The 11,306-nt window shown below is 37.0% G+C and overlaps 1 long non-coding RNA gene across 6 annotated transcripts; it reads left to right on the top strand.

Moving 5' to 3' along the window:
* Nucleotides 1-5,825: 5,825 nt before the first annotated feature.
* LOC106296439 lies at nt 5,826-9,863 on the top strand. Of its 6 annotated transcripts, none has more exons than XR_001261231.1 (11): nt 5,826-6,002; nt 6,390-6,441; nt 6,517-6,593; nt 6,664-6,757; nt 6,861-7,246; nt 7,334-7,510; nt 7,598-8,058; nt 8,155-8,302; nt 8,643-8,855; nt 9,108-9,182; nt 9,404-9,863. It is a non-coding gene; the product is annotated as an uncharacterized LOC106296439 (long non-coding RNA). The 6 variants fall into 6 exon arrangements; XR_001261230.1 differs by having other exon boundaries at nt 8,155-8,396; XR_001261228.1 differs by having other exon boundaries at nt 7,611-8,058; nt 8,155-8,855; nt 9,404-9,862.
* The last annotated feature ends 1,443 nt before the right edge of the window (nt 9,864-11,306 follow it).

The raw sequence follows: 11,306 nt of genomic DNA, 5'->3' as shown, positions 1-11,306 counted from the left end.
CCGAGTCTGTATCTTGGATTTTTTCACAAAACTCAGCCAAAAAGTTAACATTACCTTAGCCTTTAAGTAACAATAACTCGGCTATCACATATTTAATTACCCCAGCCATGTCGTATTTAATAACACTCCAACAAAATATTTTAGTCATTATGAAATTAAAACTCAGTCGTAATTGAAGAGAACCCTTTTTACAAAAATCAGCCGTAATTAAAAGACAACAACCCAACCATAATGTAAAATATAAACCAGCCGTAATAATGTCAGGGCAAAGAACATAAAAACAGAAAATATTTTGATAGAATACATCTTCACCACTCCTTTGTGTCCATAATCACGCTCATCGGTTCAAACTCACGGAAGAAGAGCCCCAACTCTTTGATCCAGAAACATCGGTTACACATTTTGTCACCCTTACTGTTTTCAATGTACCACAAGACCCAATCTCGCTCCATAACAGGAACACATTGGCAACTATAAAACGAAGGAACAATGGTTGAAATGAACTCGTCCCTCTTTGCCAGAAACTCGTCACTGTGCGACAAACCCCATGCCCATTTTAGAGATCGAACTAGTTTCCCGATCCTGACAACTGATTCCCTCGTAAAACGAGCAAAATACTCCTCATCACCCCCAAAATATTTTTCTAGTCATTGCGTATGTATACACAGCACGCTCATATCCTTCATCTGCTGCAAGCTTCATGAAAGCAAGTTCTTCTTCCTGAAGTTTAAATGTGAAGAAAAACTGTACACCCTTCATATAAAGTGTGCTTGGATTTCTCTCTGCGTAGCAAGTTTTAAACAACTCAGGAGACATATTGAGTCTCCTGGGAACAGATAACACATCGTAAAAATGGTTTACCTTGCTCCGCTCTGCTAACGCCTTCATCGTCTTGCACGATGCTCTTAGGCCATAGAGATCTTTGAAGGAGTTACCGGCCACATGTTCAACCACTAATGCATGAATCTCTTCAGGCAATTCAAGTATCGGGAAATAATCCATTAATGTAATGTTCCTATAACTAAGCAATGATATTTGACATAACTCAACTATGTTGGTTAATATAACATCGACGCCTTCGTAGAGATCGAGACGGTAATACTTTATTACTTAACTCATAATATAACTCAGCCATTAATATTAACATAACTCAGCCGTTAATATTTTGGTTTTTATCATGGCCAATCGAGATTTAGGATTGATACTTTGGGACGGCTGAGTGTGAAAAATACGGCTCAGAACTAATATCGAGCCTTTTATAACATCGAGACGATACTTTAGTATTTAAAAACTGATTTAACATTCACTGTAATCCTTTTTATAATATTAATCGCCTTATAATAATGGGACGTTTCGTCTTTCTTGATTTGACGGCTCAGAACTAATATCGAGGCCATTTATAACATGGAGACGATAATCACGAGGAGTTTAAAAAGTTATATAATGCAGAAATTAACGATAACTCAGTCGTAATACGAAAACATTAAAATCCATACCTCAGCTGTTATACTAATCAAGAAAACCCAATATAATCGTAACATGTTTATACAACTCAGTCGTAATGTAAAACATTAAAACCCAAAACCCAGCCGTAATACAAAACATTAAAAGCCAATTCTTTTCATAGTCTCTCTTGCTCTGTCATTCCGATTCATTTCGTCATCCTTGTTCTCCGTAAACTGGTGGAGTGTCATTCGTTGAATACATATCTGTTGTTGCGAATTCAATCTGTTGTTCTCAATTCATTCAATCTGTAATCATCGAGTACAGACTTTGCGAATTCTTCATGTTTTGTTTTCTCATTTAAATGCAGAACTCTACACTCTCTACTGTCGGCGTTGAATACATATATGTTTTTCTTAATCCAGTTACCATAAACAATAATTACCGGATCCATAAGATCTCGGAGAAAGATGAATAATAAGATGAAGAAGATAGATATATAGATAGATAAAGAAGATGAAGAAAAAAAATGAACAGACAGACAAACGTAGTTGTAAAGTAGTTCGTTAGCAATGACATGGCAAATCCGAGTTGATGACATGGCGGATGACATAGAAAATCGGTTAATCAGCCGACATACAAATATATAACCCAGCCTCCGTAAATCAGCCGTAATTAATCTTTTGATCCTTAATCAGCTGTAATTAGGATGAAAAACGATAAATCAACCGTATCGTCACATAGATCAGCCGTCAAACGAATGATATTCTAGTAATTAATCTTTCGCTAATAAGTCAGCCGTAACCGAGCTGAGTTTACTGTTAATCCATCCTATTACGGCCGACTAATCATAAACTCATCCGTAACATCATCACATTAGTCAGCCGTAAATTATATAACTCAGCCAGTCGATATTCATTAACTCAGCCGGAGAAACATAACTCAGCCGTCTCTTAGTTACAACTCAGGCAAATTTTCCAGAAAACAAACCGCCGATGTATAAGTCAGCCGTAACCTTTGTCTGTAAGTCAGCCTTTATCTCATAAATCAGCCATATTTTTGTAATTCAGCCGTACCGTCCGGCTGACATATGTTCTTAAGTCCGCCTTTTCCTATTAACTCAGCCGCGTTTGTTTATTCAGCCGACATGTAGATATAAATCAGCTGTAACGACGTATGTAGCGAATTATGGCTGGCTTAATGAAAACACGGAACATAATTCCTACGTGGCGCCGGGTTTTTGCTTATGTGGCAGCGAAAAGTAATGGCATTGCTGTAAATATGTTTTTTCTCATAACTTAAAAAAGGGCACGCTTGGTATTTAAAAAATGCCACTAATAAAAAAAGATCTGTATGGTTTTAGTCAATTGTCCTAAAATATTGTATATTTGAGTAAACTTCCCTAAAGATTTCTCGAAACCACACATAACATAAAAAGAAGGTTTTCAAGTACTGATAAAGCATAGCAAGTTTAAGTTAGACAAAATTTTAAAGAGAAAGCGCATATACTTGCTGACTAAGGTGGGGGATTTGGCTTTGGGCTTGATCACTAGGAGCATCTTCTTCTTCTTCTTCTTCTTCTTCTTCTTCTTCTTCTTTTGAAATTGATCGGAGCTGCTTAGTTGTGCTGTGTCGGGCCCAAAAAACAATCCAACATAAGTGAGCAAGCAACAATCCAACATTGGAGAGATGGTGACATGAATGTAATACCTTGATGACGACGACTTAGGCATGGTGGTGTTGGTTGTGGTAGCATGAGACCTCTCATCCCTCTCCTTCCTCATTCTCTGTTATAACAATATAAGATGAAACCAAAATCAACCAAAATAAAAAAAGCCTAGATATGACATAAACTTATCAATTGCGATTTGCAAAGGAATATTATATGGGAAGAAAGTAAAATAACCTTCAACTTAGCAGCATCAATAGGGCGCCGGAAACACCAATAACCAATAGCATAAATCCTGGGCCTACGCACATTCATCAAACTCCGCCTATCGGTAGCATAAAATCTATCTTGTGGCGTCAGTAGGGGCATTGCAACACTTTTGTGAGAGGGGTTGCTGGAAACCTAGCTACATTATATATGCAAGCAACTTGGGCCAAAAGCAACTTTTATAAGCTACGATTATTAAAAAAAACAAAAAGCAAGTTCTGTCTCAGGCCCATTTACCAAGGTTCGATCTTTTTCTCCTCGCTTGAGTTGCTGCTACGGTGAAGCAAATTCAGTCCTACATCCCTAATCACTCGAATTCTTATTCGAAGTTGGGGGAAGACTCCAGCAATCAGAATGGTGACCGAGGAAGTATACTCGATCAACGCCAAGAACTCCTCATGATTTTGACCGTGAGTATCTCAGCAACCAGCTCTCTTCGATCCTTCTGGCCTTCTGACCAAAGGTCAGTGATGAAATCTCTGTGGTTCATATTGATCAAATGGTGAATGAACAAAGTCAGTCTTGTTTGGAGAAACAAAACCATGTGTTTGCAAGGTTCATATTCTGATGATTTAGTCCCCCTACTCAAAGCAAGGATCTTCAAGAAGAATACTACAACAACTCAGACAATGCAGTTGGGGAAATGCCAATAAATGCTCGAACTATTACTCGAGAGGTAACTCTCTTATTTGCCTCCAACTCTTGCAACTCCTTTTCTCCATTAGCAGGTGAAAAATCTGCTCATGTCCAATTTTCGACTATGGAAGAAATTCCATCAACCATTATCGTCTCTGACAGCCTACAAGTTTCATTTGACGATCGCTTAATAATATATATGTTCCCTACCGTCGAAACACCCGACAACCAGCAGCATGATCACATGACACCATGAGCTATGATCATGCGACTTGATTTGTGGCAAATGACAACTCTTTGACTAGCTTTGGCTTCACAAGAGGAGGGAGACCTATCAAACCAGCACAAAAATTCCAAGATATGGAATGGCATTTGCTGAGAGAAAAACGAAACGGTCGTGGAAATCGCCCACTAAACTAGTTATGCTATATCATTATCTTGTTGTTCTAGACTTAATGCTCATTAAATCTCTTGTTAGGCAACAGAACCACTAGCTAGCAATGTCCTTGCTCATAACACTTTCTCAAACTCTATGGTTTTTTCAAAACCATGCTTTCTATTTTGTTATGTTTTTAATTTGAATTCTCTTTTTAAAAAAAAAGAAAGAAAAGCAAGCTTTATAATCTTCAACCCCTGGTCCGGTCCTCACACTATTAATGGAGGTGTGAACTGGTCCGTCCGGCTCCCATTTGGGCCGTCCCCACAAGACCACTATTTTCTAGGCCATAACTGATAGGTTTATATTAGACAGTGGTCAAAAAATGTTCAAGCCTAATAAAGATCATGATCAAATGTGCAGGTTCATGAACACCCAATTAATTTATGATCTTTTTTGCTATATCCGAGATATTATATTTTTCCGCTAAATCATAGATCTAAGTATTCCCGCAAAAACTATATGTTTTACACTAAAACCATAAAAATGTATTTTTCCATCAAAGTGGTGAATTTATGTTTTACACTAAAACTCGTAAAAATGTGTTTTCCCGTCAAATTTTTAAAATTATGTTTTCCGACATAATCTTAAAACTATGTTTTTTGTCAAACCCACAACATTACGTTTTTCACTAAACCGTGAATTTGCATTTACCCACTTCCCGTTTTCCGGCAAATCAGTAAATTCATGTTTTCCTGGCAAAATGTGAAACTGTTTTTTCTCAGGCGATGAAAAAGCAGAGGCTTAGTCCTCCCGCCTCGATTAACTCGAACCAACCGGCAGTCATAGATGCCAGGTCTGGAGTTATAATAAACGACTCTGTCTGTGTATCTTTCGTTAGTGTTGAATATGAAATTGCGAAGTGACTCCTCTGTATATCTTTCAATAATGTAGTAAGATATTAAGGAAATTGTATTATATATATATATATATATATACACTCCCACCGTATATATATATATATATATACTCCCACCGTTTTTCTATATAAGTCGTTTTAGAGAAATTTTTATGTCTCAAATTATATGACCTTTTCGGTTTTCTATGTAAAATTTATTAACACTTAATGTTATTTGACCAATGATAATATACCTTCTATTTTATTATTGGTTGATTTGTGGTTAGGTAAATTATTAATGATGTTTTTGTTTAGAAAATATAAAAAATTAATGATTTCTTAATCTATGTGCACAATTCTAAAACGGACAAAACTTAGGTTCACCCCCTATAGTGAACTCTCAAATTCACCTTATTATTAACACCAATCAAATTGCCATGTAAGTTTAGTAAATAAGGTAAGAAGTAAAACTAACAAAAAAAATGAAAATAACAAAAAAAAAAGACCTCGCCGTTGGAAAAGGATTAGAACGTGATCTCAATCTGCTTCTTCTTCTTTGTCGCCCAATTTCGGTTTCACCTTCTTCAAACCAAACCAAGCCATATCTGACGGTGATGACAACAATCTGCAACGACTTTTGAGTAGCTAAGCTTCTTCTTAAAGCAGCTTGCCTCCCACAACAAGTTTCATTTGCGTGACTAAGATCATCAATGGTGTGCAAGTTAAAAGCGATTATTGTGTAAAAATTGTGTCTTTTAAGCGGTGGTTTAGAATTGGCTTAGAATTGGTTTGTTAGGGTTCCCCTGTTTCAGTCAGAGGTCAAAGGGTTCTATCTTTTCCATAGGAGAATGGCTTGTTTTCACGTTTCATTGAGATCTTAGTGCCCCGACAGTATTTGTCTCTTGATTCTACCAGATGATGAAGCACAAGTTTTAAAATTTTTGTTTATAGAGATTGTTGATCAAAGGGTCTACCTTCCCCATTGGAGAATGACTTGTTTTCGAAATTTCATTGAGATCTTATTGTACGACAGTACTTGTTCCTTGATTCCACCAGATGATGAAGCACAAGTGTTTTTTTGTGTGTGTGTTTGTGTGTAGGCATCTGACTGACCAGTTGAGGAAAATTCAGATAGTGAACGATACCAATAAGGTCAGTGGCAACTTTGACTTAGGACTTATTGCTTTGTTCTTGTTTGTATTTGATCTCTGTTTACCATTTTTGAAGGATTTTGTTGTCGAGGCACTGAGATCAATTGCGGAGATACTAACCTATGGCGATCACCATGATCCCTCATTCTTTGAGTCAGTCTTTTCAGTCAACCCTCTTAGTTTCCTATTGTGGCATATGCTCATATTTCGAAAATAGCTGCAGGTTTTTTTGGATAAGCAAGTCATGGGAGAGTTTATACGTATTTTGAGGGTTAGCAAAACAGTAACAGTTTCTGTTCAGTTGTTGCAAATCATAGGTATTATGATCCAAAACCTCAAAACAGTAACAGTTTCTGTTCTGTCTTTGAGAATCTTTATGATTAGAGTCAGTTGATGATCTTCTTTTGAAACTCCTTGCAGACTACTTGTTTAGTAACAAATATGTAAACTATTTGTTGTCATCGCCGTCAGACATGGCTTGATTTGGTTTGAAGAAGGTGAAACCGAAATTGGGCGCCGAAGAAGAAGAAGCCGATGGAGATCACATTCTAATCCTTTTCTAACGGCGACGTCTTTTTTTTTTTCAATTTTAGCTATTTTCCTTTTTTTGTTAGTTTTAATTTTTTCCTTATTTACTAATCCTCAATTTAATTGCTGTTAATAATAGGGGTGAATTTGAGAGTTCACCACAGGGGTTGAACCTAAGTTTGTCCTTCTAAAACGACTTATATTAAAAACCAGAGGGAGTATCTATTTATATATAATAGTGTTTTGCTCTCTCCTGGTGAAGCCACCTAGGATTCCAGGTCAGAAAATCGAGCTTTCTAGATGCAACACGTGTCCCATCTCACAATTCAATGCGTTTCATTTACGATTGTTCTTAATATCTGTAGGTTTCATGTTTGGGCTTTCTGTTTACTCAGAAATTTGAGCCCAAAAGCGACCAAACCCTTATCGTCTTCCTCGACTTGACTGCAAATTTTAGAGTTCATCCTCTTCTTCAATCTCCGACAACACGTTATATACAATAGTGTTTTGCTCCCTCCTGGTGAAGCCACCTAGGATTCCAGGTCAGAAAATCGAGCTTTCTAGATGCAACACGTGTCCCATCTCACAATTCGATGCGTTTCATTTACGATTGTTCTTAATATCTCTAGGTTTCATGTTTAGGCTTTCTGTTTACTCAGAAATTTAAGCCCAAAAGCGACCAAACCCTTATCGTCTTCCTCGACTTGATGGCAAATTTTAGAGTTCATCCTCTTCTTCAATCTCCGACAACACGTAAAATAACATGTAACCCTGTTCTAATCCTCCGTTAACACGTAACCCTAATCTGTTTGGCTCATCAACATCTTCTCCAACCTCCAACCGACGTTGCAAGCGGAGCAAGCGGTAGAGAGCAACGGAGCAAGAGGCGAGAGCGACGGAGCAAGCTGCGAGAGAGACGGGGCAAACGGCGAGAGCGACGGAGCAAGCGGCGAGAGCGACGGAGCAAGTGACGGGCAGATCAAGATGGATAGCCATGGAACAAGAAACAGAGAGTGTGAAGAGAGAGATATCAAAAGAAATTGCTACAGTTCAAGCTCTCACATGGGAGGTCGATAGGCTCTCACACATGGTGAATTTATAAGAGCTGCAATCTTTTTTTATTTGTTTTTGTATGAAAAAGGGAATGAAGGATTAGTTTAAGTTGTTTTCTTTTTGCAAAAATTAGGCTCGTACTTTCGAAGTTTTTGTAAATGGAGATATGGAGGTTGCGGTGGAAGAGGCTGACATGACTGCATCGCTTCTCATGAGGTTGTTGCTCAAATTCAATGGCATCAAAGCAGAAGGGAAATCTAGAGTACAATGATAACGCAGAGGTTAATGTTTCATCTCATGCATTCTTCATTTGTCTGCATCAACTATGTTTACACAATAAGAATGTCAACAACAATGGTAAATGACATGAATCAGGTAGTTATGACTAATGAGTTCTGAGGCTTTCGATGAGTTGCAATGATATGATCAGTGACTTTGGTAGATATACATTGAGATTATGTTAAGTGATCATTTGTTTGTATGAATTAGTGGAATGGGGACCAAAGGATCCAAATCTATCAGCTAAAAACTTGCATGTGTTTCCCTATCTCTATATATAGATATGAATTGTCAAGGATTAACCTCAACTTTAAGATTGTTCTTAATTTATTTTCTCTTAAGTGACTGGAGAAGTATGAGGACTACTTGAAGCTCAGATCAAGAGTTGAGATCCTACCACATTCACAACAGCAAATGATTACTTCAAAAATTTAGTAATCAGTTTTGGACATAAAAAACATAGCTTGCAGTTTTACTTATGCGTTCAAGTGGTGTGCATAAGACCATTCATGAAGGCATTAACCTTAGAGGTGACAATGTATATTAATTGCTAAGGTATTGGTTCTCATTGTATATAATTGCTACTGTTTTTTATTTTCTTAAATATGTGTCCCTTGCATGTACACCATAGGCATAGTACCAAGTTATGTGTATACATCTAGAAAGTCCTCTTCTGCAGCTGGGTTGATTGCAACTGTTGATAAAGAACCTGAAATTGGTGAATTTTGCAATGATAAATGGTTCCTTGCAATGAAAAACTTACAAGTAACCAGAATTTCTGACTAATGTCATCTTACTCTTTAACAGGCTGGTGCTCTAATGTTTGCTGATTATGGAATATGTTGCGTTCACGTGTTTGACGATATGGATATCAAAAATCAGGTTAGTGATCATCAGTTTCTTATTAGTACAGAGGATGAGTTTTCCTGGACTGTGCTTCTTTGAGATTTATGTTAGATTTGGGGACAAAGGTTGCTATTCGATAAGCCATGGAGCAGCAAACAATAATCACTACGAAAGCTTGTATACAAGCAACTTTCTAGCTCACTTGATTACAAAAAATGTACTCAGCTAGATATTTATGTGCTCTTAATTGATCACAGGAGAAAGAATAGATGGAGATGCTTGTGTTCCAACTTCTCACCAACACAGCTTTTGCGAGACAAATAAAAAACACATGTTCTATAAGACATAGGGGGCCAGTCTCAACGGACATTCTTGAAGCTTGGCCATCACCTCTGGAAAGATTCTTAAACAGAGACTAGACATGTTGCTTATGCATGTCTGAATCTGGAAACTCAGCTAGAAGCAACGCATCAGCAACACGGGCGATCAATGTCATCTTCACCATCCTGGCTTATTCCTTCTTCATTAACAAACTCACTGAAATTATCATAAAGTGATCAAGTGTCTTTGAATTCAAGTGCTTCGGACAGAAGTAAATATCTCCACTTTCCAAAGAATTATATGAATCTAAATGTAGGGGAGGCAACTGAGCTACGGATTCATACTCAGTTGTTTGAGAACATATGGAGTGTTTGTTATATTTCTGTTTTGTCCACAAATAGTTTGTTCTATTGTAATTAAATTTTAATTATTTTATACAATTTTTATTTTTTGAAAATAAGCTTTCTATTGAATACTAGAAATTTTACAAGAAAAATGACACAGCCATAGAATAAAAATGAAAAGATAACCAAAGTGGTAGAGAATGTGCACCAAGTTTAAAAGCGAACATAAGAGGAGAAAAACTCTATGGAATTTATGTCCAAGTATTTTATTCAACTTGCTCACCATCTTTTATATTTTCTGATACTAAAAACAAAATAAAAATTAATGTAATAATTATAAATATACTATGACAACAAATAATACAAAACCATTCATGTTTTGCTAAATTGTTTTTTTTTTTGTCAAGCTATATTTTTTTACTCAAACTAGAATATATGAAAAATTTCAGGTTTAGCCCCAAATAAGCCATAGGAAAATTATTTAAACTCTCACCAACACATCAGTTTTCATTCTTTGGGTCTTTGTTTGTGGGTTGGCTAATTTACTGAGTTCACACACTTAGGTTTGGTATTTGACTGTTTTAGCGAACTTAGTGAAATCATATATAAATCCATTTTGTGCGAGCATTAGTTTTTAATCTCTCTCTCTCTCTCTCTCTCTCTCTCTCTCTCTCTCTCTCTCTCTCTCTGAGCCGGAGTCGGGTTTAATTGCTTTGAATCATCCCTTTTAAGGTCTTAATCGGTTTAGGTCATCGTCGTTTCTATTCCGTATAGGACTCACCGTTACAGAGCATAAACTCGCCTTCAACATCGCCTACAAGAAGAGAGATTACAAACATCACTACAAGAAAACAGCGGCATACCGAGGGAAAAAATCGTCGGTATGTCGTCGGAATAATGTTATTCCGATGACATACCGACGAAATAAGTCCTCAGAAATAACTCCTCGGAAATTCATTTTTCCTTAGAAATCCTTCAGAAATTTCCGACGGAATTCCGAGGAAATGAATTTCCGAGGAAACTCCGAGGACCACCAGTTCGTCGGAAAGGTCCTCGGAATATACCGAGGGAGAACTTCCTCGGGATATTTCGATGGACTTTCTGATGGTCCAATCCTCGGAAGTCCCAACGAAATGTTCCTCGGAATTTTCATCGGGAATTTCCGAGGAACGGAGCCCTCGGAAAATTCCGAGGAATGAGTCTCTCGGTATATTCCGAGGAAGGAGTCCCTCGGTATATTCCGAGGAAATGTTCGTCGGAAATTTCCGAGGGTTCATTTCCTCGGAATTTCAAAAAAAAATAATTTTTTTTTAAAAAATAAAATTTTTGAAATTTAAATGCGAAAATATAAAATTAAAATTAAAATTGAAAACATATTAGATAATATTCAAAGTTGTACAAATAAAAATAAAACATTCCGTGTTTTTGAAAAAAAAAAAACTACGGGTCTGGCACGTCCGGGAACACCTCGTTCGGGTACATCCTCTGCATCATC

The sequence above is a fragment of the Brassica oleracea genome, chromosome C6 (genome assembly GCF_000695525.1).
Source record: "Brassica oleracea var. oleracea cultivar TO1000 chromosome C6, BOL, whole genome shotgun sequence".
Classification (NCBI taxonomy): Eukaryota; Viridiplantae; Streptophyta; class Magnoliopsida; order Brassicales; family Brassicaceae; genus Brassica; species Brassica oleracea.
The sequence above is the reverse complement of the archived record's forward strand: the minus strand, read 5'-3'. Positions and strand labels throughout refer to the sequence as shown.